Genomic DNA, 27,447 nt, shown 5'->3' on the forward strand with positions numbered 1-27,447 from the left:
TACTATCAGTAATTCCCTTGCTGTTTGAAGGTAATTTTAATCTGTCTTTCTGCACCCAACATTCTGCCATTTTATGCCCAAGTTTACCACAAGAATGGCATTTTATACCAGGGTATTTTGCTCTTTTGTTTTCGAACTTGAATGGTTCGGAGAGATTTTTCCGTTTAAAAGAGCATGCTTTTAACTCTTGTTGTAACTCTTGCCTGGTTGTTACTTTTGTGGTGAAAGACATGCGTTGCAACCGACTGTCAAACTGTGCCACATGAGCCAGAACCAATGATACAACGATTTCTTCTGTATTCATTGTTTTCCATTTTGACATCAATGATATGATCAGCCGGCTAGTGTAGACCGAGAGACATTCATTGTCCCTTGGGCGACTGTTGAGTAGATTGATAAGGGTGGCAGCAGGGGTTTCAGAACCTCGAAACCGTTCTATGAATAGTTCTTTAAATTGCGCCCACGTAATATCAGGAAAACATATTTGCGACAATCACTGGGAAGCATTTCCTTCTAAGGCGCTACTTAGTGCCAAAATTAGTGCACCTCCCTTCAATGGGTTCCCCGAAAAGCACATTTCCACGGTGGTAGACCAAGTATCAGCGTCCGAGTCGGGATTATCCGGGTTGAACTTCGGTAATGACACGATTGGCGCATTGGAGACACTAGGCTGAGGAAATCGCACTGCCTTTATCAACTCTAATATGTTTTTGTTTTGAGCTTCAAACGACGCACGCCACTGAGCACTATCACCTTGTTCGCGGTTGAATCCCTCTTCTGATATCGGATCATCAATAGAAAGGTTTTCCATGATGATATAAAGTATTTAATTCACTTTTAATAGCAAGAATAGGAAAAGGGTAACACTAACGAAATCGCTACCACACGAGCGCTTCTCGTCACTTCCCAATATAATCTGCCTGTCCCTTTTTGGTTTCTGGTTCCAGATCTCACGAGTTCTTCAAATTCGAGGGATAAGGTACCTGCTAGTTCCTGTTTCCCACGAAGGCTCGCACACTTGGCCTCTCGATTTCGCTCTTGGTGGTAGCGACCTCGTGCGACAGTGCTTTTCCTTAAGGTGGCCCTGTCAGCATGCTCTTCGTCATATTATCAGCTCGTAATGTTACACTTTATCACTTAAGGACTAATAAATCTCCGACATACATTTGTATGTCAGTGTGTAGAGCCAAGCCGAAATTCGGTAGAAAGGCATTGAGGTATCAAATTAAATAAAATTAATGGAATGCGACGAATTCTGTAATGTATAGGAGCTCAACTAGAATCATAACTAGTACTTAAATCGCTTTATAAAAATGACATTGCTCTGAAATAAGTTTTATTTGTCACAGCAATGCTTTTCTTATAGGGTGGTTCAAATGTCCGACGGGTTAGGCTGGCCCGATGATTGAACTATCATTATCTCTGCTATTAGGCATAAATTGTAAAGCGATCATTGTGTATGATTTGATTTGACCGGTTGGAGTTATGATAACTATGATGGCGTATTTTCACTTATTATACCACAAGTGCCTATTTTATATTTAATTTGAGAATACGAATTTGACCAAAATTTTCCTTAAAACTCGTATTTGAGAAAAAAATCCAGAACACTAATGCGTATAACCTGTTCTGTATATGAAATATCTTGTTTATTTTTGCATCTATACTGGACGGACTCATATGAGTTTAAAATATATCAAACCTTTATGGCCTGCTTTTTGGAAAGATACAGCTCATGGGTTCAAGCGACACATCACTCGAAATAATATTTGTATTTGATGTTAATAGTGCTGCGTATTAGAGATCTGGAAGGTTTATTCGGAACATCGTTAACTTAGATACACTATATACAGTAGCGTTTGTCCGAGATCAGAATTTATAAGAGCACTCTTCTATCGAATACGTTGTATATTACATAGAATGTCCAAGATAAAGACGTCCAGAATTGGGTTTTATTAAACACCAATACACACAGATTTAGTTCATTGAGTGGTTTTGCTACGCAAATATGTAGATCCACAAAATGCTTTTGGTTTTCAATTTCTGAGGTATTGCGAAAAAATCGAAATTTCGCAATTGCTATTTTATTCTGCCGTAGCTATGGCGGAAAATAGGTGAAAGCAAACAAATAATTTGGGTAAGGGTTACATTTACCTGTAAGACAACCTGGAAATTCCAAACACTTTCGCTCATTAAGTGCCACTTTACTACATTCACTTCCACAGGTACACTAGTGACACATTTCACGAGTCTTTAAAACAAAAAGACACTGCTATTCTGTCGAATAATTATTTATTCCGTGTAAGAAATATGTTCTTTGTTGTCCCGCTGACATTCGACTGAATCATCTAAGTTATAAAAATATACAAAAAATTACAGCCCTTTTTTTGCCGAGGTACGGCCCACAGGTATAAGCGATATTCGAATATATTTATATTTGATTTTTAATAGTTCTGCGTATTGAAGATATGGAAATTTAATAGGGTACAACTTGAATACATTATATATTATGCAGTAAGTCCAAGAAAAAATTATCCAGCATTGGGATCCCTTAAACGGCAACAGATATAGACTTGGTTGAATGGGCAGAAAAATCACGCATTCACACTAGTGGTCTCAAAACGCAACCAGACCTACAAAATTATTTTTGATTTTCAGTTTTTCAGTTATTGCGAAAAAAAAAAGTTTTCAAATAATTTCTTTTCCCCAAGTTCTGCCAAAACATATACTACTTTTTTTTTCTAATTTAAATTTCAGTGCCTCAACAGCAAGGTTATTGGCACTTAATGCAATTATTAGGTCGTGTAGTATGAAATGAGTAGATTCTCGAAATGCCACATTCAACTGCGAATAACTTCACTCTAAATCTATATTTGGACATGACTGTTTTATGTGGAAAAGGCACATTCTTCCTCTTTCGATCGGAGTTTAAAGTGTTAAAAATTATTGAAAACTTTTATTTTTATAAAAATTTTTGTGCAGCCATGCAACATAGTGAAATTCGTGTGTTAATGAAATATGAGTTCCACCGTGGAACCACAACAGCTCAGACGGCTCGCAATATTAATGATGTGTTTGGTACTGAAGTCGCTTCACAGCAAACAGTATCTCGTTGGTTCATGAAATTTCGTTCTGGCAATTTTGACCAACAAATGAACCACGTGGACGACCTGAAACTCAAGTGGATAACGATAATCTGAAAGCCGTGGTGGAAGCGAATCTACGTCAAAGTGCGTTCGAATTTTCGTTAATATTCAGTGTAACCAAAAAAACAATATTGACTCATTTGGCTGAAATTGGTGAGGTGAAGAAGCTGGACAAGTGGGTACCTCATGAGTTGAGCGACATACGGAAAGAACGACGTCTCGAAGCTTGTGTTTCTTTGTTGTGCCGGTATAATAACGATCAATTTTTGAATAGGATTGTTACTTGTGATGAGAAATGGATCCTATATGACAATACCAGACGTTCATCGCAGTGGTTGGATCAAGATGAACCACCAAAACATTGTGCGAAAAAAAATCTTCATCAAAAGAAGCTTATGGTGTCCGTTTGGTGGTCCAACTCAGGTGTCATCCATCGCAGCTTCATGAAACCTGGTGAATCGATTATGGCTTATGTCCACTGCCGACAACTGGCCGAAATGATGAGGCAACTGACGGTTAAGCAGCCAAGATTAGTCAATCGAAGCGCACCGCTATTGTTGCACGACAACGCACAAGTCACCTCGGCCAAGCTACAGGAGTTGGAATTGGAAACTCTTCGTCATCCACCGTATTCACCCGACTTAGCACTCACTGATTACCACTTCTTTCAAAATTTGGATAACTTCTTGGTAGGGAAAACATTCAACTCCGACGAGGCTGTCAAAGCAACCTTCCACGAGTTTATCGACTCCCGGCCTGCAGGCTTTTACAGCGGGGGAATCAATGAACTTCCCGTTAAATGGCAGAAGTGTATTGATAATGGTGGTGCATATTTCGATTGACAGTAAAGACATTTCATATGAAAAAAAAATGACTAAAGTTTCAATTCAATTCTACTCATTTCATACTACACGACCTAATACATAGATATATAATAGTTACTTAGTACAATAGATTAGAACAATTATTATCATCATTATATTACAACACTAATACCAGGTATACCGGTATGAAGTGAGCGTCGGGATATAAATGTCTCGATATAGGGCATTTGTTGTAAACAAACCTTTTTTTTGTTTACTTGGTTGGTGTGCAAACTGACAAACATATTCAGTACAAATCAAGTTCTTAAACAAATAACAATATATTATTTCATTGTACCAAAAATGTCGAATTTTGCACCACAAAATGATGAGTTGCGGAAAGCATTAAAATTTTTGCTATCATTTGAAGAAAAGTTCCACCCACATCACCTTCAGCTTAAGAAGAAATACCTGCCCGCCAGTGAAGATAAACAACGTGGAAATTCCCCAGGCAGAATCAGTGGAATACCTAGGAATGCACCTCGATAGGAGGCTAACCTGTAAGAAGCACATCAAAGCCAAAAGAACTCAACTAAATCTCAAAACAAAAAAACTTACCTGGCTACTGGGATACCGCTCTCAAGTATCGCTAGAGAACAAAGTGCTAATTTATAAAACCATCATCAAGCCCGTGTGGACCTATGGTATCTAGCTATGGGGAACCGCCAGCAACTCTAATATCGAAATTTTATAACGTTTTCAATCTAAGACGTTACGGATGCTTGTTAATGCACCATGGTATGTTAGCAACAATACAATTCACTCCGACCTCTCAATCAAAACAGTCCGAGAAGAAATAGAGAGCTACTCAAATAACTACATACGAAGATTAGATCACCACCCAAATCACTTAGCCATAAATTTACTGGACACAGCGACATATACAACCAGGTTGAAGAAATTCAACCCTCTAGATTTGCCACATAGATTCAACCAAGTAAGGGACTGAAATGTTGGTCCTTTTATTACACCACTTAGTACTATAATCTGTAATTGCCAGCATAGATATTGAATGTCCAATTTATTTTTACCTTTATTGTGACAGATTGTATCTCTACAAGTAATTAAATTAAAAAAAAAAAAAATTGAAGAAAAGTGCTGCAAAGTCACATCGAATGCTTGTCGAGGCATATGGTTATTATGCTTTATCAGAAGCAACATGCAAAAGATGGTTTCAACGATTCAGAAATAACAATTTTGATGTGCAAAATGAAGAACGTGGCAGACCACCAAAAAAGTTTGAAAACGCCGAACTGCAATCAATATTGGATGAAGATGACACTTTAAGTCAAAAGCAAATGGCAGAAATGTTACATGTTGCACAACAAACAATTCCTGATCGTTTAAAAGCTATGGGAAAGATCCAAAAGTGTGGAAAATGGGTGTCGCATGAATTGAATGAAAGACAGATGGAGATCCGAAAAAACACCTGTGAAATTTTGCTTCAAAGGTACGAAAGAAAATCAGTTTTGCATTGAATTGTTACTGGAGATGAAAAATCGATTTATTTTCAAAATCCTAAATGGAAAAAATCATAAGTTGATTCGGGACAACAATCAACATCGACTGCAAAACCTGATCGATTCGACAAGAAGGCAATGCTGTGTGTTTGGTGGGATCAGGAAGGTGTGGTGCACCACGAGCTTTTAAAACCTGGTGAAATCGTTAATACTGTTCGCTACTGACAACAATTGATTAATTTAAACAATGCATTGATCGAAAAACGATCAGATTGGGCCAGAAGACACGGGAAGGTAATTTTGCTCCACGACAACGCACCTGCACACAAAGCAACACCGGTTCAGGATACCATCAAAACACTTGGCTGGGAGTTGCTACCCCATCCGCCGTATTCACCAGACTTGACTCCTTCGGATTACCATTTGTTTTCATCGATGAGACACGCATTGGCTGAGCAACATGTCGATTCCTACGAAGAAGTAGAAAATTGGGTGTCTAATTGGTTTGATGTCAAAGAGGCACGTTTTTATTGGCGTGGTATCCATAAATTGTCAGAAAGGTGGTCAAAATGTGTAAAAAGCAACGGTCAATATTTTGAATTTATTTTTTTTTCTTTCCTTGTTAAAATTGGTGTTTTATTTTCACAAAATAGCGCTCATTTCATATCGGCAGACATGGTACATCCTTATTAACACTCCCCATGAAGTGCCCTGTAGCAGGACCGTACTATATGAGTCCGTACAGACCCACATCTCTCAGAAAGTTTACGACATTCTTGCTTTTCTCTGGCATTGTGAGGTTCTCATTTAAGTTAGGATCAATACCGTGTTTTTCCCGGTAACTATGGTACTGGGGACATTCTACCAGAAAATGTCTGCAGGTGAGTATTACCCCACAGGGATTATACTGTGGTGGCCCTTCTCTCTCCAACAAATATCCGTGCGTTATTCTGGTAAGACCAATTCGCAATCTTCTCATTATAGTTTGGTCCCTCCTATTATCTGTGAAGATTTGCGTTTTTCTAATTGTCTTTTCAATTTGCCCTAGTTTTGTATTTGCGCGAGTCCACATGTTTTGCCACTTTCCGCCCATTTTCCGTTTGTAGTAGGATATATTATTTAAACTAAATTCACTTTGATATTAGAGCTTTTAGAAGTTTCCATCCGACAGATTTGGCTTCATTCTATACCATTTTATCTGTCAAGGATGACCATCAAGTTTATTTTCTTAATACTGCCCTGATAACTTTCTGTCAATTTAAAGACAACTTTTTATAAGAAATTTAATAACGTATCTTATTTAGTAATTTACGCAATAAATGTTTAAATATTTTGATATTTTCGCAAGGTGAAAAAGTATTAATTTTACTGTCGCAGCGGTATGCATAGTTTATATCTGTAGCAAATCTGCGATTTCGCTGGGCGAACACATAATTTTTTCTCCGTTTGATATCGATTAAAATCCGTTCTTGTTTGCTTTTTGTATATTTGCAGTGACCGAATATTGGTCTTTACGCCTAGGCGTAAAAATGTTGTTTTACACTCCATGCATTCAAAGTGATTCTTCACAGTCTGCTTTATGTCACCAACAGGTACTATTCTTGTCAGTCTGAGATTAATTAATTAAAATTGCAGCCCAATTTTCACCGAGAACTTTATAAGAACAACGAATTTTAGACCAATCCTCCATCAAGAAATCCGTTAAGACAAGGCGCTGCATCCGCCAGGAAAATAATACTTATTAAGGTGTCAGAAACTGTCTAAGAACAAGAGTATTTTCGGACTAAGAATCCTCGGGGGAATAACCTTGATTGACATGTATGATGAGAGAAATAAATATAGTGAGTTAGTTCGATTTCATCAATCGGCTCCAGGCTTCAGTTATTTATATTTAAGTAATGGGAATTTTAACATTAATATTTCAAGACTTTAAAAGGTGGATATAGATACGTTTCTCCGTATTTAAGGTGCACATTTGCATCGGAAGCTCGATACGATTTGATTTAAAGTGACATTAATCCAGTGTTTATTCTTCAGTCCTTGGTTCATCCAAAAGATACGTAGATTCTGTACCTTTATTATCGAAAACAGTTCCGAAATCTCTATGAAAAACCATTTTCGAACATATTAATGGGTTGAATGGAGATGATCGATAAACATTTTTTGATTGATTCTAGGGACCCAACTTTAGAACCTGCCTGAAAGCCATAACTTGCAACAAATTAACTCACAGGCAAGTTAGAGATAAGCCATATAAATGTATTAAACCGCATCGAGGTAAAGTTTCTCCACAATTTTGCGTTAGCAGCTCACGCTGTGCCGCAAATTGTTGAAAGCAGGGGCACAAAGTTAGAGCCAAGTTTGTGAGCCCCAGGATCGAGCCTTCTGTAGCTCGATTACAACAAGGATAATGCGGAATCCATCTTTTCTCTATACAAGAGTTTACTTAATTTTGGTTGTTAAGCGATGTAAAAGTTTAAGCAAGCTTTGGAGTGAGCAGGGACGTATTCAGGGTGCATGACTGGATGATACATTTTTTTGAATCTCTACAGGATGTCCCACGAATATGGATCTCTATGCGATCTCGAAACCTACGACTAGGAAAAAGTTAAAAATTGGGCAACAACAAACTGAAAATAATCTATTGTCTAAAAATATTTTCATGAAAATGTCACTTCCAGTTTTATCGAAAATAAAGGTTAATTCGTTAATTTTGAATAGAACATCTTATATATTATATCACATTTTGATGCTAAGGAACATTGCGAACATTTTTCACATATAATGTTCTGCACCTAAATTTTACCGTTTTCGATATATGAACATATTAAGAATGTTAAAAAAAATGACAGTTACAGCCATTAATATATTTTCTAAGGATTCGTAAATGACTAAGTATTTTGCAATTAATTTTGCGCCATTGTACACAATCCTTTACTGTCTTTGGATCAGCGAGTTAAATCGTGCTTTTCCGTATAAAATGTAAAAAAAATGACTGAAAATTGTCATTCAAAAATTGGTAAAAATCTCTAATTTTTTAAATAGGAATACTCTATTTTTTCAACGAATTTATGATCCACATCAAAAATAACTACTACTTACTAAGTACATCGTTTTCATTTCATTAAAAAAAATTCAATGTTCAATACCCTACCTTAAGTATGGAGCCACCCGTAAATCATACAATCAAAGATTTTCAGATAATTTCGGATTAACGGAATATGTTTATTATTTACGGTGAATGTGCACAGTGTGAATGAACACAGTATTAGCCAGAACATGTCATAAATTTGATATTCGATATCCAGAAAAAAACGAAATCATCACGAAAAGGCCTTAAACATATAATAGATAATTAAACAAAAAAATCAATTGTTGGTAACGAAATAATCGAAAGAGCAATTTGCGAATCATTAAAAAAACATTAATGCCTGCAACTGTCAACTTTTTTTTTAATTATCTCGAATAAAATTTAGGTATAAAACATTATGCACGAAAAATATTCATAATGTCTCGCAGAATCGAAATTTGATGTAATATACAACGTGTTCCATATGAAATAAGCGAGTTGACATTAATTTCTGGTATAACCGAAAGCGGCATTTTCATGAAAATACACTGACTTTCAAAAAAACCGCAACACCAAGAAGAACGCATTGTATGTATTTGAAATTTTGGTATGATTTTAGACTTGTAAAGAGAAAAAAATGATTAAAATTTCAAGTTCGTATTTTAATGCGATATGAAGTTTTTCTTTACTTTTTTATCTGTGACGATCGTTCTTTTTGCAAATTTGTTTACAGGCAGATAGCGATGAAGGTATTATTGTTAGTACCACATTAAATGTGTGGTAGTGCAAAATGCTTCGTGCACGCCAAAATGCAGTTTATCGGCAGTTAACCCCCTTTGAAAGCGAAAGAATTGTTGGTATGCATGAGGCAGGTTTACCTTTCCGCAAAATTACACGTAGATTGGATCGAAACGCATCAACAGTGGTAAGAGCTTGGAAAGATTGGTCTAACGAAGGGTCAGTAAATCGTCATCGTGGTAGTGGCCGTCCAAGAATGACGAACCAACGCGAAGACCGGCGACTTCGTCGTTCAGCGACAGACGCCCAGTTTGAAACAATTCGGTCTCTTGGTGCTCACTGGGTAGCCACCCTAAATCGAAGGGTCTCCCTTAGTACGACGTATCGTAGAATTCGAAGTTTTGGACTAAATTCATATCGTCCTATGAGTCGGCTTCCATTATCACGAAATCGCAGGGTGGTCCGACTGGAATGGTGTCTTCTGAGAGTGCAATGGGTGGATGAGTGGAGAAGAATCGTGTTCAGTGATGAGAACCGATTTCGTTTATGGCGATCTGATGGACGGTTACGTGTTAGAAGGCGCAGAGGAGAGCGATTAAATTTGGACTTTTTGGAAAGGCATCATTCTGGTTTAACACCAGGTGTCATGGTTTGGGGTGCCATCCAGTATCGTAGTCGGTCTCCTCTTGTTTTCATTTATGATAGATTAAATGCTCAGAGGTACATTAATAGTGTCTTAGAACCAGTTCTTGTACCATACATGCACGACCATCCTGGAAGCACATTTCAACAGGATAATGCGCGACCACATGTAGCCAACGATACTGTGAGGTATTTGGAAGCTGAAAATTTGGATACTTTGCCTTGGCCAGCTCGGTCTCCAGATTTGTCCCCAATAGAGCATGTATGGGATATAATGGGTCGGAGACTTCAACGTTTAGCTCGCCCTCCAGAGACCATAGATGAACTCCGCGAGAAGGTGCAGATTGCCTGGGATACGATACTACAGGAAGATATTGACAATTTAATTTTAAGTATGCGACGTCGCTTACAGGAATGTATTAATTAAAGAGAAGATACCACCCATTATTAAATTATTATTAAATTTTTTCACTTATTCGCAATAATTTTCTTTTGATATTTTGATCGTTTTTATCCATTACCCGACCCAACGTAATGCCAGAATTTCAAGCGTGTACGATATGTTCTTCTTTGTGCTGCGGTTTTTTTGAAAGTCAGTGTATTTTTAACCAATAGATCACCTCCACTTTAGTATGATAGCCAGATTTCAACTTTTCCCTAGTTATAGGTTTCAAGATACGGATAGTGGCCCATTCGTGGGACAGCCTGCACAAGTATGCGTAATGTAACAAGGGAATTGAGATTTATCGATTTACTTTTGATCAGTATGAACGAATGCAATTTGGGATGAAAAAGAGCTGAGTGGAGGTAGTGCACGTGTGCTTCTGTTTTATACCGTTTGTATGTAGACGTATAACATTAAAACATATAAATAACATTAGGCATTAAATATAACAAGTTCCTTCTTCTAATTTCAGGTAAGTCTTGCTGTCTATATTACTAGGGCCATAGAAACTGGTAAGTCTGTAATACATTCAATAATTTGCTCATTATGCGTCTCTGTCAGTCAGTCTGCAACATATTGTGGAACTTAGAGTCGCTACCTTTATTATCGCGAACCTAACGCTCTAGGCTGTTCTTAAGCTTAAGGTCTCAAAGTTTCAATCTAAGTCGTTCAAAAGCCTAAATTCTTAAACGGGTGTCACTCGAGAAGTTTAGACGTGATAACGAAGCTCAAGATTAGGATTCCTTATCCGTATAATAGTATCGTGAACTGTTTAAATTAAAATAAAGTTGAACGTAGTAAATATCAGAGGTATGTGAATAACTAAAGAAATTATTTACATTTAATTTAAGAATTGTGCAAACATAATTACTTCTTTAGCAAGGCGTTACAAGAAGTTGAAGTCGACAAAGCTACTTCGAGTGGAAAACTTGTAATAATCCCGTGAAGTTAGAAAATTGTAACTCGGTATTAGTTTTTCTTGATTATTTTTCTTCTTCTCGTCCTACATCGCACTGGAGGAGAGGGTGAGGGATGAAAACCCTGTATAATTTTTTTAAATTAAAATTATACAAGTAAATATTGAATAACTATTAAATGTTACCCCTACAACTCAGATGTTTTAAGCAGTATTCTGTTCCATAGTAGGAACAATATCTTTATGCCCTTATTGTTGATAAGCAAAGTTTTGTTCTTGGTTTTGCAGAAAAAATCCAAAAATGCTGCAGAACAGGTTGGTGTATAACATAATGCTTTGGGGCTTGAACGGGCAATGTTGTGTATGCAGTGTGACCCGTACTAGTGATGGGTGTATTGGCATCTTTCAAGCTATGAAAGAAGGAAATATGGTCGAACGGGGATGTTTATTGGCATATCTCGATTCTCTTATTAGTTAAAGGGTTTATTGTGAATTTTTGAAAAAGTGTCCTGTCGGTTTCCTAGGAAGTTTAAAAAAACCAAGTCCTCCATACCTCCTACTAATTGAAAGCAGAATTGATCCAGCTAAGATGGAATCTAAAAATCCTTAATAAGAAAAAGTCTTTTATTTTATTAAATTATTTTAAAGTTTAATTTATTACGGCAACAAAGTCGTGATTTTAAAAGTATACAGGCGAAATTGCAAACTAAATTAGATAAGCTGAAAGCATTCTATTCCAAGAATGCGAGAGATTTACAAAAGTTCATTGTTGGTGATTGGGTTTTGTTGGATAAAAAAGTGAAACGGGAAAAGGGAAAATAGTGCAGAAAGTGAAGGAAAGATCTTGTATTATAGAAAACGCGAAGCAATTCCAAATTACGTCCTAATAGGAAACTTTTAGGACCTTATTCTCATGAAAAACCAGTTTTTTAAATCTGGCGAGGAAACTAATTAGAGTAATAAACATGATAATACAGGGCGATGATTATAATTTCCATGTCCATCCATTGATGATAACTATTGGTAATACCGAGTTATGTCGTGAAGGTAAGATGAGAGTCTACTAAGCTATAAGGTCAACTAAGCGCCAAGTCCAAACGGCCCAATGCCCGGATAAATTTGAACTAGACTTGATTATTTGTTCACTAATCGTTCTGATCTTAACAATTTATACTGTGATTTAAATGAGAAAACGTGTATGTAAATTCGGTTTTTAGGTTAAATTTTCTCTTCCCCATTTTAAAGGGTTCTGAAGCACTATAAAAGTTAACCAACCGTTTGAATACTTGTTAGATAGCACTCAGAATCACGGCACATACCCCTACTCTCTCAAAATTACTCCATGTGCGATAAATCTTTATTAACATCGTTAAAAATCACGTGGGAAAGTGGTGCGCGAAGCAACTGTTAACGAAGAGGCAACAGTTAGCAACGAGGCAACTTGTCAAAACCGATTAAACCGCTACAGTGCACTAGCCCTCAAAAGTAGTGTTGGTGTGGCTCAAGAGATTGAGTCGAGTACCCTTAATGGATATCATGTCATAAATATTCGATACTTTTGGCATTAGACCCACAAATAGGACTATTTTTTATTTTAAGTTATAAATCACAAGTTGAGTAAAGTACTCATCTGAACTTTTTTTTTTTATTACGAAAAAAATCTTGAAAAATGACACTCGGACTGGTGCTTTGGCAGCCGGGCAGTGTTAGATTAGCCGGAGCGTTTACCTGTTAAAAACTTCAGGATGAAAGAACCTTTTCCGACTCCAGCACTGTCCCTCAGGGATGTAACGTCAGGGTCGGAGCGGACTGAGAGTTGCTGCTATATGTATTGTCGAACTCATTTTCTGCTTATTCCGCGCTCCTCTCATCGGATGAGATTTTAGAACATCGCTGCCCACTCTCTCTTGGGTCATTTCGGTCCTGTTGTACTTTTCGTCCAACTTTGTGTAATTCGCCCGTCGTGTAATTGAGAGGGCCTTCCTGATGACTTTGCGCTTCCCCTTGCTCGATTTGTGTCCTTTCAACTTACGAGCCACTCTTCCTCCTTGCAATCACTTTATCTATGCCCTTCTGGTCTCGCAGTGCGTTATGATTAATCCTGATGTATAACGGAAGTTTTTATTTTTTGTTTGGCAATGGGATTTGTTTCCGTACGTGTTGTGTCTTCGTTCCCTCTTCAGATCTTTTTCGTTCCGTGGCGACATCCACACCTCAATCGTCTATGCCCGTCCTTGAGTATTTGGTCCTTTCGTTTTCCTAATTTGATCTTTTTCGACCTTTCCTGTCCTTCCAGTCCCAAAGGGCTGGTGTCCGGTGTTGTAATAGATCGTGCCTTTGACATAGCCGCGTCCAAGCATTACTTGGTTTTACCTATTGCACATCCATTTTTCAGCCTTCCGCGTTTGTTACCTCTCTCTCTCCTTCCTTCGGGATTGGTCCTCCGGAATCGGAGAGGAGGCATCCAGGGGTCACCACGTGGAGGTGCGGATAGGTCTCTGACCCCCGTACTAACCTGAAATAATCTGAATTATCCTGAAACATCCCAAATATACCAAAAGGCAATTTTGTAAATTTGTAATAATGTCCCTGGTTGTTGGAACTGTAAAAATTTCACGTTTTACGTATTTGTTAAGAGGTGTTAGAACGATACATAATCGGAGTTTTCCATTTGGTTTTCATGCCACAACCAATGTATGTGTCAGTTTGTGAAACATTGAGTTTTTTTATGATTAATGATGATTTTAATGATAATTATTCTTTTATGATTCCTTCAAGAGTTCAGTTCATGCAAACTGAAAAGAATTTTTCTGTTATTTTGAATAATCAAGACTTCATTGTTCGGTGACTCAATTCTTTCCCTTCCAGTAGTTTTTCCTCGTCCTGTGGGAACCTCATTATGTCCCAAATATGTTTTCTTTTCTTTTCACGAAAGTTCGTATAGAATAAACTTTTTTAATCGCATTGTATTTTCAACAGTCAGCCAACCTCCATAATGGAACTGCTTTGAAATCAACCACAACGAAGTCTATGACTCCCGTTACAGATCTGTAGTGGCAATTTAACTTCCCTCTACCTATTAATTTAAGTAGGGGAATGCTGTTGAGGTGTTGCATTCCTAGATAAATTCCATGATATTTACTTCCGCGGTTGCTCTAAGAGAATTTCTGCCCAAAATAAATCTGTATATTATCCATAATTGTGGGAAAAACACGACTCGCACGCAAGTTTCTTAACATCGCCATCCTCGCCTGCGACTCGTGCGCAACATTTCATTCTCGGGCTTGCGAGTTGCTTTCCGCGCTTGCTACATAAATAACTATTAAATCAAAAAGTGTTCTGCTGATTAATAGACACCATTAGTAAATTATCCTCTGTAAATCCAGCTTACAGGATTATTCCCATGCAAATTCAGCAAAACTCTCCAAATCCCGGAGAGATTAAAATTTCCCAAATAAGTTAATTCGCATTCGATTACCACCGCCCAAACTTTAACTTTCTGGACTTCCTGCGCCCATAAACAAAATTTCCACAGATCCACTTTCTATTTTATCAGGCTCGCTTTAGGAGGGTGTTACAATTTATAGGCTCCTGGAATAGATATGGACGATTAAATTTGGAAAAGTAGCCGATAATCGGCCATAAAGGGTCGGAAAATTTACTGGATTGTAATTCAAATATGTGAAGGTTAGTGAATTTGGAAACCGGGTTCGGAACGATTGAGCCCATTTTGCAACAAATAGGCAGTGGGGTTGCTTTTGAATAGAATTGGGCATATAAAAGCCGGATTGTGAGAGATGGGTTCAACTTCTATTTACTTTTATATCGGTTCGCTTGAATATGAATCCCTAGGCAAGACCATTTTCAACAGAAATTGAGCTAATTACAAGGGTGATATTAAATTTTCAAATTGATTTGTCCTTGTGGGTCGACACATTTTCATCTATTAATTTCAGATCAATTTAATTACTAATTTACGCTTCCCTGCAGTTACGACCTACATACAGACTGTCCCTAAATGGCTTGTATAAAACTTTAACTGTGCTCTAAATACAACGATTTGATGCAACTTACCTGAGTCCAAAATCTTGATTTTTTTTCAGATACGGGACATCAAAGTTTTTTATATATCTTTTGTAATGAGTGTATTGAAGCGAAATTTCGAATTTGGAAATTTTTGTAGTTGACAAATCGAATTACTTTTGATTTTCATATGCATATTATATAAGGGTCTGTTAGTGCTACATCATGTCTTTTCACAGGTTTTTTTAATATCTTACATCTAACTTTTTTTCACCTTGTACTAATCTTTATTTTAATAGAAATAGTTTTTTTAAACATGTTTTATGTGCAAAATATATTTCTTATATATTTGCCTCTCTGTGTATTTAAAATGGTACGTTTTTAACCACGGGTGTATCAACATTTTTTAGATTATTTTGTAGAGTACTATACCTGAAATATTTCTATGGTGATATGATACGTGCTATACAGGGTGTTCCACAAGTGTTTCATTATATTTCAGTGGGTAATAGTACATTGAAAAATAATATGACTCCCTATATAAACCATATTCCAATAATGCTTCATTAAGAAGATACAGGGTGTTAAACTTTACTTAAAAAATCTAATTTTTATTGATATATTCAAAACCGTTTGAGATATGTAAGTGAAATTTGGCATGTTTTGAGAGTTAATGTAGACGTATTTATTTATGCAAAAGGGCTATTTTTCGTTTCACCAGTGACGTGCGTACGGACACCTCTCAGCACATTTTTAAAGAAAAACATGGTGCGCCACTGCTTTTTATCAAAATAAAAATTATTTTTAGAAGTTTAATTTCATTTAGAAGAAAAATGCTCACTTGACTCTTTTTCGTCCGACGTATCGTTTGCCAGTAAAAAATTGAATACCGTCTATATGCACGATATTCTCTAAATGGTTTTAATAATATTAAGTTTGTTTTAAATATTATTTATTTGCTATAACATTATAGAAATTGTTCAAATTGGTGGCCATTTTGTTCAATACATAATTGAGCTCGCCTGTTCATTGATACTCTGATACGTTGAAATATTCCAGGTGTGTTTTAAGTTTAACACCCTGTATCTTCTTAATGAAGCATTATTGGAATATGGTTTATATAGGGAGTCATATTATTTTTCAATGTACTATTACCCACTGAAATATAATGAAACACTTGTGGGACACCCTGTATAGTTCCACTAGTCTTTTGCAGTCCGACATATTTCAAAAGATTTACAAACGAAATGCTGAAAAACTTTTTTTTTCACCACCCCTATAGTTTCAGGCACACAGTACTTATTCCTAAATCTGCCATTCAGTACCTCTTTGAAGCCTAGTCGGTATATATATCACATTGAATCATAATAAATAATCATAATTATTTTCCTATAATATATATGTATATATATTTTTTTTTTTCATTTGTATGTAATAACATAACGCAGTTTAAAATGCTTTTTATTAAATTTTTTATAGAATCCTCCATCATTATACAGGGTGTTACAAATTAGTAGGCCAATCCGCTAACCACAGATTTTTTGAGCGAAAATAAGTCGACTTTCCTTATGCGACTTTTTTCTTTGGCGTTTTATACTCACTATACAGAGTGTTAAAGTTATTAAAAAATTAATTTATTTGCTTAATAACTTCGGTACTTCTTATCGTATTTTAATGAAATTTTATAGTGATGCGTAGTTTGATGAGGCGTTATTTTCCTATAATTTAGGTAAAAAAATTAAAACCGGAGACGGGAAATTGGAGGTCACGGACACGCCCCCCCCCAAACTTTTTTTTGCGCGCGCCAATGGTGAACGTGTTTAATTTGTTAAACTAAATATTCTTTTATCTTAATTTTTTCATTATTGTAAAATTTTTATTTACCACTTACTTTAGAAGATATTCCAGCATATTGCCTCTCAATGCATGGTAATGTGGTGGAGCACCATCCAACTGAAATCACATATTCGTTTAAATATCTGGGCAGGAATAGTTGACAATTTTCTCTTAGGTCCGGTTTTCATGCCTCCACGATTAAATGCTGAACAATTTCTATTTTTATCAAGAAGTTCATTTAGAGATTTCCTAGATGACTTGCCCTTAAATTTGCGTCAAAATATGTGGTTTCACGTGGTGGTAAACACGTTCACCATTGGCGCGCGCAAAAAAAAGTTTGGGGGGGGGACGTGTCCGTGATTTCCAATTTCCCTTCTCCGGTTTAATTTTTTTTCCTAAATTACAGGAAAATAACGCCTCATCGAACTATGCATCACTACAAAATTTCATTAAAATGCGATAAGAAGTACCGAAGTTATTAAGCAAATAAATTAATTTTTTAATAACTTTAACACTCTGTATAGTGAGTATAAAACGCCAAAGAAAAAAGTCGCATAAGGAAAGTCGACTTATTTTCGCTCAAGGAATCTGTGGTTAGCGGATTGGCCTACTAATTTGTAGCACCCTGTATAGACACTGTGGTTCAGTAATATACATCAATACTAACAGTAGTGGTCCTCCTCTTTTCCACTCCCAATTTAATTAATTAACCCCCTCCCCTCCCCCCCCCCCATCCCTATAAAACAAAAACTGATGATTACTTGAACCTTATCACGATTTTCGTTGAAAGCCCAGCTACTGATTATTACCTGCTTTCTATGCCGATGATGAATGCAAATTTCCCTTTTTAATCAGTTATTAACTATCTAAATTCACAATCCCAGTTTCCATTTGCTAAAAGAGTTAACGGCAAAAGTTCTCATTGCACTCGTGACCCAATCGCCAGTGATAAATCTTAATTAGGTCTTAACTAGAAGTCTAAAGCACTTATAATCTTTTACAATGGCAATTAAAAACTAGCCTGTTATGCTGGTTAATTGCAAGCTTAACAGCGCAAAGCTGTTTAGAATAAACTTTATGGCGTAGAATTGATATAAATGGACAATGTCGTTAGGGGCAATTGGTACGTAGACGTCGAAATGGTTATTACAGAGGTCTTTGACTTTTTGCTTAAGAAAATTTTCCACACCTATTTTCCTAAACCAAATCGCAAAAACATGGATCGCATGCTTTGAATTCCAGAACGATTTTCGAGACAAAAGTAAATCTTTCATGAAATACGTAATAGAAACACATAGAAGCGGGGAAACAATGTAAATTTCGACCTTTATATAAAAAGTGTTCTACTGCGAAGATTACAATGTAAGAAAAAAACGTTATTCCTGGAATGCTTTTTTTTTATCCGTTCAGGGAAAGTATGTAGAGGCTGCCAAGGTCTTTGATGAGGCAAACACGAGGTAGCAAGTTGTTCACAAAATATAGTCCTAATTAACATGAAGGAGCAGGAGAGTAGGCCCTCCTTCGTTTAAGAGTATAAATCACCTTAAACCCTTTCGGCCCTTGGCGCATCAGATCTCTAATTAAAATTATGTTAATTGTCCCCTGGAGAATATTATCGCAAGTTAAATAGCATCATCGTTTATCATGCTGGGCCTGCCGTATGTCTTCCTATAACATTGTTTGGTTGCGGTTTATGTGATTAAACAATTTATCACAGTGCAGAGCGAAATTTGGCTTTAAAACGATGGGGATGCAGGATTCAATTGAACTATTTAAAATGCGATCGATTTATTTTACATTCCACATGTAATATCTTTAGAAATCGCGCAGAGGAGAAAGAGGAATGAGGATAATTCTAGGTTAAGGGGGGAAAAGAAAGGGGTAAGATAAGGGTAATGTCGGATTAGAGAGAGGATATATTGATGTGAAGCTACCATTTTCGACTTTTTATCGTCGCTGTAAATCTCAAATGTCAGGAGTTTTGTTAATGAATTTTTTGCTGTTAGAGCAACAAAGAACGTAGTTCAAATTCCAACAGGTTAAGAAACCGAGTCTGATCTTCGCAATATGAGTGTAGAACGAAACAATCTAGTTATTATTTAATTTTCTTGTACAAGTTATCGCCTTTTAAGTAATAACAAGTAGGTTAATCTGTATGTCCTAAATAAGTTTGAACCACTCAGAAAGGAATGTCTGCTGTAAATCGTCTATAAAATTCCTATATAAACAATATCTACGTGCGGGGCGTCCCATTTTCGAACTCAAGTGTGGATATCTTGGTTATTCGATGAGCCACGAACTGGGATAGATTAGGGTAAGACTACGCAATTTAATGCTGATTGAAAGTCTGCTCCACTATAGGCAAAGTCTCGAATGCTTGAGGAAACATACGCGAAAAATCGCATGTTTCGAAAGAGCACAATGTCCTAGATCTAAAGAGGCCGACGCAATCACCAGACTTTAATCCCATCGATAACCTGTGGAACGAGGCAGAGCGTAATGTGAAAATAATTAACGATAAAAGATAAATGAGGTGTAGACGAATATGTCCATTTATTTCTATTACTCAAAACTGAATTCCATCAATGCCACAAAGTTGTTATAGCTAATTAATTATTAAATAGGCTCTAATGGTGTTCTTTTCCTGTTGCTTCCACAATTATTGCAATAAATAAAATCTCATTTACGTGAAAGTTGCTTAATTTGTGGCGCATATATTTCCATGTTTACACGTAGTTAGAAGCGTACAAAACAGAAAACATGCTGAGAAAATTTTAGTTGACGTGGAAACATTTTTGAATGGCCAGCGGATTTACTGGATTGGAATTTCGTTGAGTTCTATGGAATTTGGTTTCCACAATGATCCTCAATCGCGCTAATGCGCCTGTAGGACTGCAGATAAATTTGCTGAAGTTGATGTGGACAATAGAAATCATATAATGTGGAATAAAATTTGAAATATCATTTAAGTTGGTGACCTCTACGCCCGACGCTTTGCCACCGTTTTCAGAAAAAGAGGAGGGTAAATTCCTTCGTTTGTCCTTCGACTATTAATTCTGGCGATTTTGACTATGTTTTCTCACGGAATTGATGATTTTGGGAATCGCATTTAATTTCTTTCTTTCACCAATTCAAATAAAGTAGTGGGAGTATGTTATAAGCCCGAGTTGCAAAAAATCGAGCACTTCGAGATTCTCTTATTAGAAAAAAATGCAGTTTAATACCGTTTCAATGCACATCTTTAATATTTTAAAGCATCCATTGAAGATAAGTGGCAAAATTTCTGGAATCTATCCAACACGAAACTGTCACGAATTGAACCATCTCTGCTCTCCTTTAAACAACTTCAACTAAATAGAAAGTACACTGTGGCCATAAGAAGACTAAGGATAGGACATACAAGACTAACTCATGGCCATCTAATGGAAAGGACATCTCCGCCAAAATGTGATAGGTGCAATGTCTTGCTGACAGTCGACCATATCGCCACAAAGTGTCCAGTGTATAGTGCCAATAGGACCTCCTTCCAAATTAAAGATGAACTGCACAAGAACTTGCACTCCACAGTGGATCAGAGAACAACCATAGAATTCCTGAAGTCAATCGATCTTTTTAACTCCATCTAAATGTAATCTTTATGTCTACTTGAAATGTACCTGTACTAAAAACGTTTTGTAAACCGTATGTTGAGTGCCAATAACCTAAGTAGTTGAGGCACTATAATCTTAATTAAAAAAATGCACATCTTTTAATTGACTGATGAACTTAAAAAATAATACGAAATTAAAGTATATTTCATTTGAAAAAATTGGCCCTCTCGTCATGGATATTTTTGCTCACTCTGTCTCTCGTAGCCTCAAATATGTGTGTACCAACCAAGCACTATAAATTAGCTTGAATTAGGATTAGGTACAACAAAGGGTAATTAAGTTGTTTCACTTCGAGGAGAACGCATAGGATGGTCAAACTGCTCAGTCATAGTCTATTATACATTTTGACAATGACAATACTTTAACACCCTGCGTATCGAAAATTAGTCGTTAATGGACTCACGTTAATGGAAAACATCTTGTTTTGACCTCAAAAGTATGTCGTTATTTTTTTTGTACAGAATTTTAAATCACTCTATATACAATTTTAAATTAATTTCATGAAAATTTATATTAAATTTTTACAAATTCTTTAATAATCGATTAACTTCTCAGGAAATCAGCGAAAGCTATTATTGACCGGCAATAAAACTCCAAGTATTTTTAAACATTAATTAGCAAAGAAGGAAGTTTGTCTTGACTCCGAAGATGGAATTCTTCTAATCAGCGAAAAGTTTTTCACCCGAATTAAAAAAGATCCGAAACGAGGGTAATTAATTATACATTCTTTTCACGATGATCCTGAGCCCTTTTTTGTTATTAGGAAACTGACACATTCTAATGCAACTTTGTTAACAGCGTATAATTATACCCGTTGGCCATCTTTAATATTAATTTAAATTTAAAATTTCCACCCCGGGAATTTTTAATAACATCTCTGCCCTCTGACATCTTAACAAATTATTTCCATTCAGTCGAAACATTTTTAAATTGAATGAAAGAGTTCTCCTCAAATGTGTTTTTAACAATCAGATGCGGTTGTTATTAAATTTATTATAGTTGTTCCAAATTAATTTGTCATTCCATTTGGGCGTAATAAAAATGATAACAAATGCTTGTACAATTTAGCTACAAATGACTTGAATTATCCTGACTTTACGGCGGTATATAGAAAGACATGAGACAATAAAAGTTTCGAAGTCCTAAGGCGAAAAGAAAGTAACAAATGGGAGGAAGTAACAGTTCTGTATAGCCGCAGAGAACTTATTATTTCCCTTATGTAGGTTCCAAGAACCGCTGCAGATTCGTGTTTAATATTCCTGAAAATAAATCGTGCTAAGGAATTTTCGAGTTCATATATCAGTTCCGAATCTAATCATGTCAACGTAGGCAAATTTGCAAAATAAATTTGCTTGGCGCTACGGGCCATGCCGCCACCTTAATATAACTTTCTTCCAGCTAAACTTTCATAATTTTGAACTTGTTCCAAATCGTTTTCATTCAAGGGGATAAAGGAACTTGATTTTGAAAAGCTCATGTCTCAACGAAAGGATATTTGAGCATCTGAGACTTTTAATTAGAATTTTTCAACCGTCCTATTAAAAGCTTTTTTTAGGAATGCTCATTGTTTACTGCAGTTCCGAAATAGCAAAAATCACACCACGTATTTCAGAAATCCAAGGAGATATTGCAATTCCATTTTCTGTACTGGTAGAGATCGTTGAGATGAATAATATGAGCTACTTTTCAAGGCAACTTCTCCACTGGTTCCCGAGACATCCGGAAATAGAAAACTGATAAAAAATAAGCTCCCTCCCCTTCTTATCATCATATACTTGCCGCCTCAATCGTAATGTACTCGCAATTTCTTCTCTCCGATTTTCATCTTCACATGTATTAAATCGAGATTTTATGTGAATATTCTATGATGTCTTGAATCAAAGGGTATTTATGTAAATGTTTTCTATATGTCTTCTATTAGGCAGCCTCATTAAAATAAGTCAGATCATCCTTCCGTCCTTTCTAAAAATATATTTAATACAAGCTACAGCCGATACACTCCCCTATAAATACGCCCTTTAATGAGCATTTAAAGAAATTGGTGAATTCCTGATCACAAGTTTAAAACCATTTTTCATGAATTTCCTTACTGTACAAAGCAATAATTTGACTTAAACGAAAACTACAGCTAGATCGCACTGGCGCAACTCTCGATTCGGTTATAATTGGAGAGTTGAAGTGTCTCATTAAATTAATAGGAGTGGTATACAGTGGGTTCCAAATTGGTTCTGCATATGTATATACAGGGTGTTCCGTGAAGAATGCGCCAAAAAGGAATCTGATAATCTAGACATTAAAATAATAAGATTTAACCCAACTTGCCTCATGAAAATGTTATTCGTTTAGGATATACAGGGCGTTAAAGTTAATTTTTGTATTTGAATTTCTTTAAGTAAATCGAGTAGTTTTGAAGATATCTTGTTCAAATTTTGAATCTATGTTTTTTTTTAAGACCGGTAAAATGAATATTTCATGAAATTTGGGTTTCGTAAAAGAGGGCGCTAGTTGCAGCCTATAGGGCGCACATTTATGTCCATATTTTTTTACAAATGCAATAATTGTGATTTTAAGAGGTATTTTTGATAGATCTATCATTTCTAAAGATAAAAGGTATACCTCATTTATTTCGCTAATCCAAGCCATTTTCGAAATATGGCGAATTTATATTTCCATAACGTGTCTAAGTAAGTGCTCGATATTAAGTAAAAACAATTTATTAATAACAATTATTAATTTATTGAAACAGTATATTTTATTTTAGCAAGTGTGAAAAATGTCCACCATTTACTTGAATGCATTTTCGTACTCCTTTTATTAAGTGTTGTCTTATTCTAAATAAATAACCGTCACTATTTTTAATCGCTGTGGCGGCATCCTGGATGCGTTGAAATAATTGGTCACGCGTATTTATCTCTGTATCATAAACTAAGGATTTCATGTATCCCCATAACGAGAAATCCATTGGGTTGAGGTCGGGACTACGAGCTGGCCAAGGTACATCACTTTCCTCGTCCAAACCATCCATTAGGAAATTGTCTATTCAAAAAATTACGAACTACAATGGGGTAATGTGGAGGAGCACCATCATGCATAAAGATGATATTTTGTCTTAACTTCCAGTAGCTCTTACCAACTGCCTAACGCTTTTTTGGGGGTTTTCTGCAACGCGAACTAACACTTCCTCTTCTAGGTCAACAGAAATTGTCTTAACGGGTCCATGTTCACATTTAGGGCGAAATGATCCAGTTTCTCCTAACCTGGTAAATAGTCGTTGAAAAATATTACGATCCGGTTGTTTCCCATTTGGGTATTTTTCTCGATAGCGTCTTGCGGCGGCACGGCTATTATAATTTTCTTCAGCGTAAACACAAATCATGTCTCTCATTTCATAATTAGAAAAATCATTTTGCCTAGGCATTTTTAAATAAATAGTACTTGAGTATTAATACAAATCAAAATAAACCACTTACTATTTGCAGTTGATTTTCAGTCGATTGATAACATGACATTTTTTCAATTGTTTTCAACAATCCTGCAAAGCCTACTTACGAGTGTATTAACAAAAATGTTATACTCTTACTTAGACACGTTATGGAAATTTAAATTCGCCATATTTCGAAAATGGCTTGGATTAGCAAAATAAATGAGGTATACCTTTTATCTTTAGAAATGATAGATCTATCAAAAATACCTCTTAAAATCACAATTATTGCATTTGTAAAAAAATATGGACATAAATGTGCGCCCTATAGGCTGCAACTAGCGCCCTCTTTTACGAAACCCAAATTTCATGAAATATTCATTTTACCGGTCTTAAAAAAAAACATAGATTCAAAATTTGAACAAGATATCTTCAAAACTACTCGATTTACTTAAAGAAATTCAAATACAAAAATTAACTTTAACGCCCTGTATATCCTAAACGAATAACATTTTCATGAGGCAAGTTGGGTTAAATCTTATTATTTTAATGTCTAGATTATCAGATTCCTTTTTGGCGCATTCTTCACGGAACACCCTGTATATAGGGAAATCAGTTACCCCAAGAGATACGGCGTTGGTTAAATAGAGGATTTTTGAAGAAATTTATGAGGAATTAGGAGATATTTTGAGAATTGCTTTAAATTTTACTACACTGACTTTCCAAGAAACCGCAACACCAAGAAGAACACATCGTACACGTTTGAAATTCTGGTATTACGTTTGGTCGGGTAATGGATAAAAACGATCAAAATATCAAAAGAAAATTATTGTGAATAAGTGAAAAAATGTAATAATAATTTAATAATGGGTGGTATCTCCTCTTAAATTAATACATTCCTGTAAGCGACGTGGCATGCTTAAAATTAAATTGTCAATATCTTCCTGTAGTATCGTATCCCAGGCAATCTGCACCTTCTCGCGGAGTTCATCTATGGTCTCTGGAGGGCGAGCTAAACGTTGAAGTCTCCGACCCATTATATCCCATACATGCTCTATTGGGGACAAATCTGGAGACCGAGCTGGCCAAGGCAAAGCATCCAAATTTTCAGCTTCCAAATACCTCACAGTATCGTTAGCTACATGTGGTCGCGCATTATCCTGTTGAAATGTGCTTCCAGGATGGTCGTGCATGTATGGTACAAGAACTGGTTCTAAGACACTATTAATGTACCTCTGAGCATTTAATCTATCATAAATGAAACCAAGAGGAGACCGACTACGATACTGGATGGCACCCCAAACCATGACACCTGGTGTTAAACCAGAATGATGCCTTTCCAAAAAGTCCAAATTTAATCGCTCTCCTCTGCGCCTTCTCACACGTAACCGTCCATCAGATCGCCATAAACAAAATCGGTTCTCATCACTGAACACGATTCTTCTCCACTCATCCACCCATTGCACTCTCAGAAGACACCATTCCAGTCGGGCCACCCTGTGGTTTCGTGATAATGGAAGCCGACTCATAGGACGATATGAATTTAGTCCAAAACTTCGAATTCTACGATACGTCGTACTAAGGGAGACCCTTCGATTTAGGGTGGCTACCCAGTGAGCACCAAGAGACCGAATTGTTTCAAACTGGGCGTCTGTCGCTGAACGACGAAGTCGCCGGTCTTCGCGTTGGTTCGTCATTCTTGGACGGCCACTACCACGATGACGATTTACTGACCCTTCGTTAGACCAATCTTTCCAAGCTCTTACCACTGTTGATGCGTTTCGATCCAATCTACGTGTAATTTCGCGGAAAGGTAAACCTGCCTCATGCATACCAACAATTCTTTCGCTTTCAAAGGGGGTTAACTGCCGATAAACTGCATTTTGGCGTGCACGAAGCATTTTGCACTACCACACATTTAATGTGGTACTAACAATAATACCTTTATCGCTATCCGCCTGTAAAAAAAATTGCAAAAAGAACGATCGTCACAGATAAAAAAGTAAAGAAAAACTTCATATCGCATTAAAATACGAACTTGAAATTTTTATCATTTTTTTCTCTTTACAAGTCTAAAATCATACCAAAATTTCAAATACATACAATGCGTTCTTCTTGGCGTTGCGGTTTTTTTGAAAGTCAGTGTATTTTCTTAAAAAATGGAAAGAAGTTGAACACTTAATTTTTAATTTTTTTGGGTACGTTTTGACGCATTATGTGATGAAGTGTCAGAAATAATTTTATCATCATTTGTCTTCAAGTTTTGCGTGGAAATTTTTTGAGTCCTTACGGACGCTATGTTGAGTTTTGCATTTTTGGAAGCTACTTAAAGAACCTTTCCAACGACATCGTTGTTTACACCATTATCTCGTTTTCAAAAGTAAAAAATGAAGATTAAAATTTTTTTGTTATATTACGCATTGTATCCTCCATTATGCAAAACAAGAGAAAATTACCACTCTAAGTGTCAAGTTGATTTGCAAGTGAAATTCAGGATAGTGCATATGGTAGAGCTCTATTTCAAATTAAATAGAAACGTAACTGCAGCTGCCGTGGCTTATACGCTTTGTAGTGAATAGCGGAGTAAATGTAATTAATTAATTGGTCTAAATTGTAACTAATTTAATTCATTACGTATTTGCAAACAATCCATAATTTATTAAGTTTACAGCGATGCATCTAAACTGTGGGCTTTTACCTTCGCGCTATCAAAATCCGCTATAATTTTGATAAAGCGGGTCAATTAAATTATGCAGGAAGTGCCGCTGGAACAAGCTGTTAAGACCATTGAAGGTCTCACCTCTCTGCGATTGTCAAAGGAGTTAGCAAAGGAATTAAAGAAAATCGTAACAATTCCTCGAACTGTTCAAAGTTATGGAGCTTTGGTACCCATTTGATTTATGTTCAGTTTGATTCAGCGAGTTTTCGTCCCCCTTTTTGGAGAAGCGACTTGAGGGTCGGCATGAATTACAATAGGGGATACCTACTTTTCGTTGTAAATGTGGAATATTTCAGTTAACGTTGATGTTCTATAGAAAAACTTTTTTTCGTACATACGTAAGGAATGTTTGAAATCGAAATCACTCTCAGAATTCGGAGAGTTTCTTCAAGGTTTCGAGATACCTACGTTTTGACGCCAAATTAATTAAAAGTTGCAGAACGTAACTTATTTTATTTCCGGTAATTCCCAAATTAGACATTCTGCAAGAGCCATGACCAATACCTGCAAATATGTAC

General features: G+C 36.2%; 2 protein-coding genes across 2 annotated transcripts in view; one reads left to right on the forward strand and one right to left on the reverse strand.

The window, feature by feature from the left end:
- LOC136342547 (eukaryotic translation initiation factor 4E transporter-like) overlaps window positions 1-2,177 on the reverse strand; it is a 102,692-nt gene extending 100,515 nt beyond the window's left edge. The window contains exon 1 of the mRNA XM_066288472.1: window positions 2,155-2,177. The gene's annotated coding sequence lies outside the window, so the exon portion shown is untranslated. The remainder of the gene's footprint in view (window positions 1-2,154) is intronic.
- Window positions 1-27,447, forward strand: part of vex (somatomedin B and thrombospondin type 1 domain containing protein vexed) — a 191,206-nt gene that overhangs the window by 36,768 nt on the left and 126,991 nt on the right. The window lies entirely within an intron of this gene.

Source organism: Euwallacea fornicatus, chromosome 12, assembly GCF_040115645.1.
Source record: "Euwallacea fornicatus isolate EFF26 chromosome 12, ASM4011564v1, whole genome shotgun sequence".
Taxonomy (NCBI): Eukaryota; Metazoa; Arthropoda; class Insecta; order Coleoptera; family Curculionidae; genus Euwallacea; species Euwallacea fornicatus.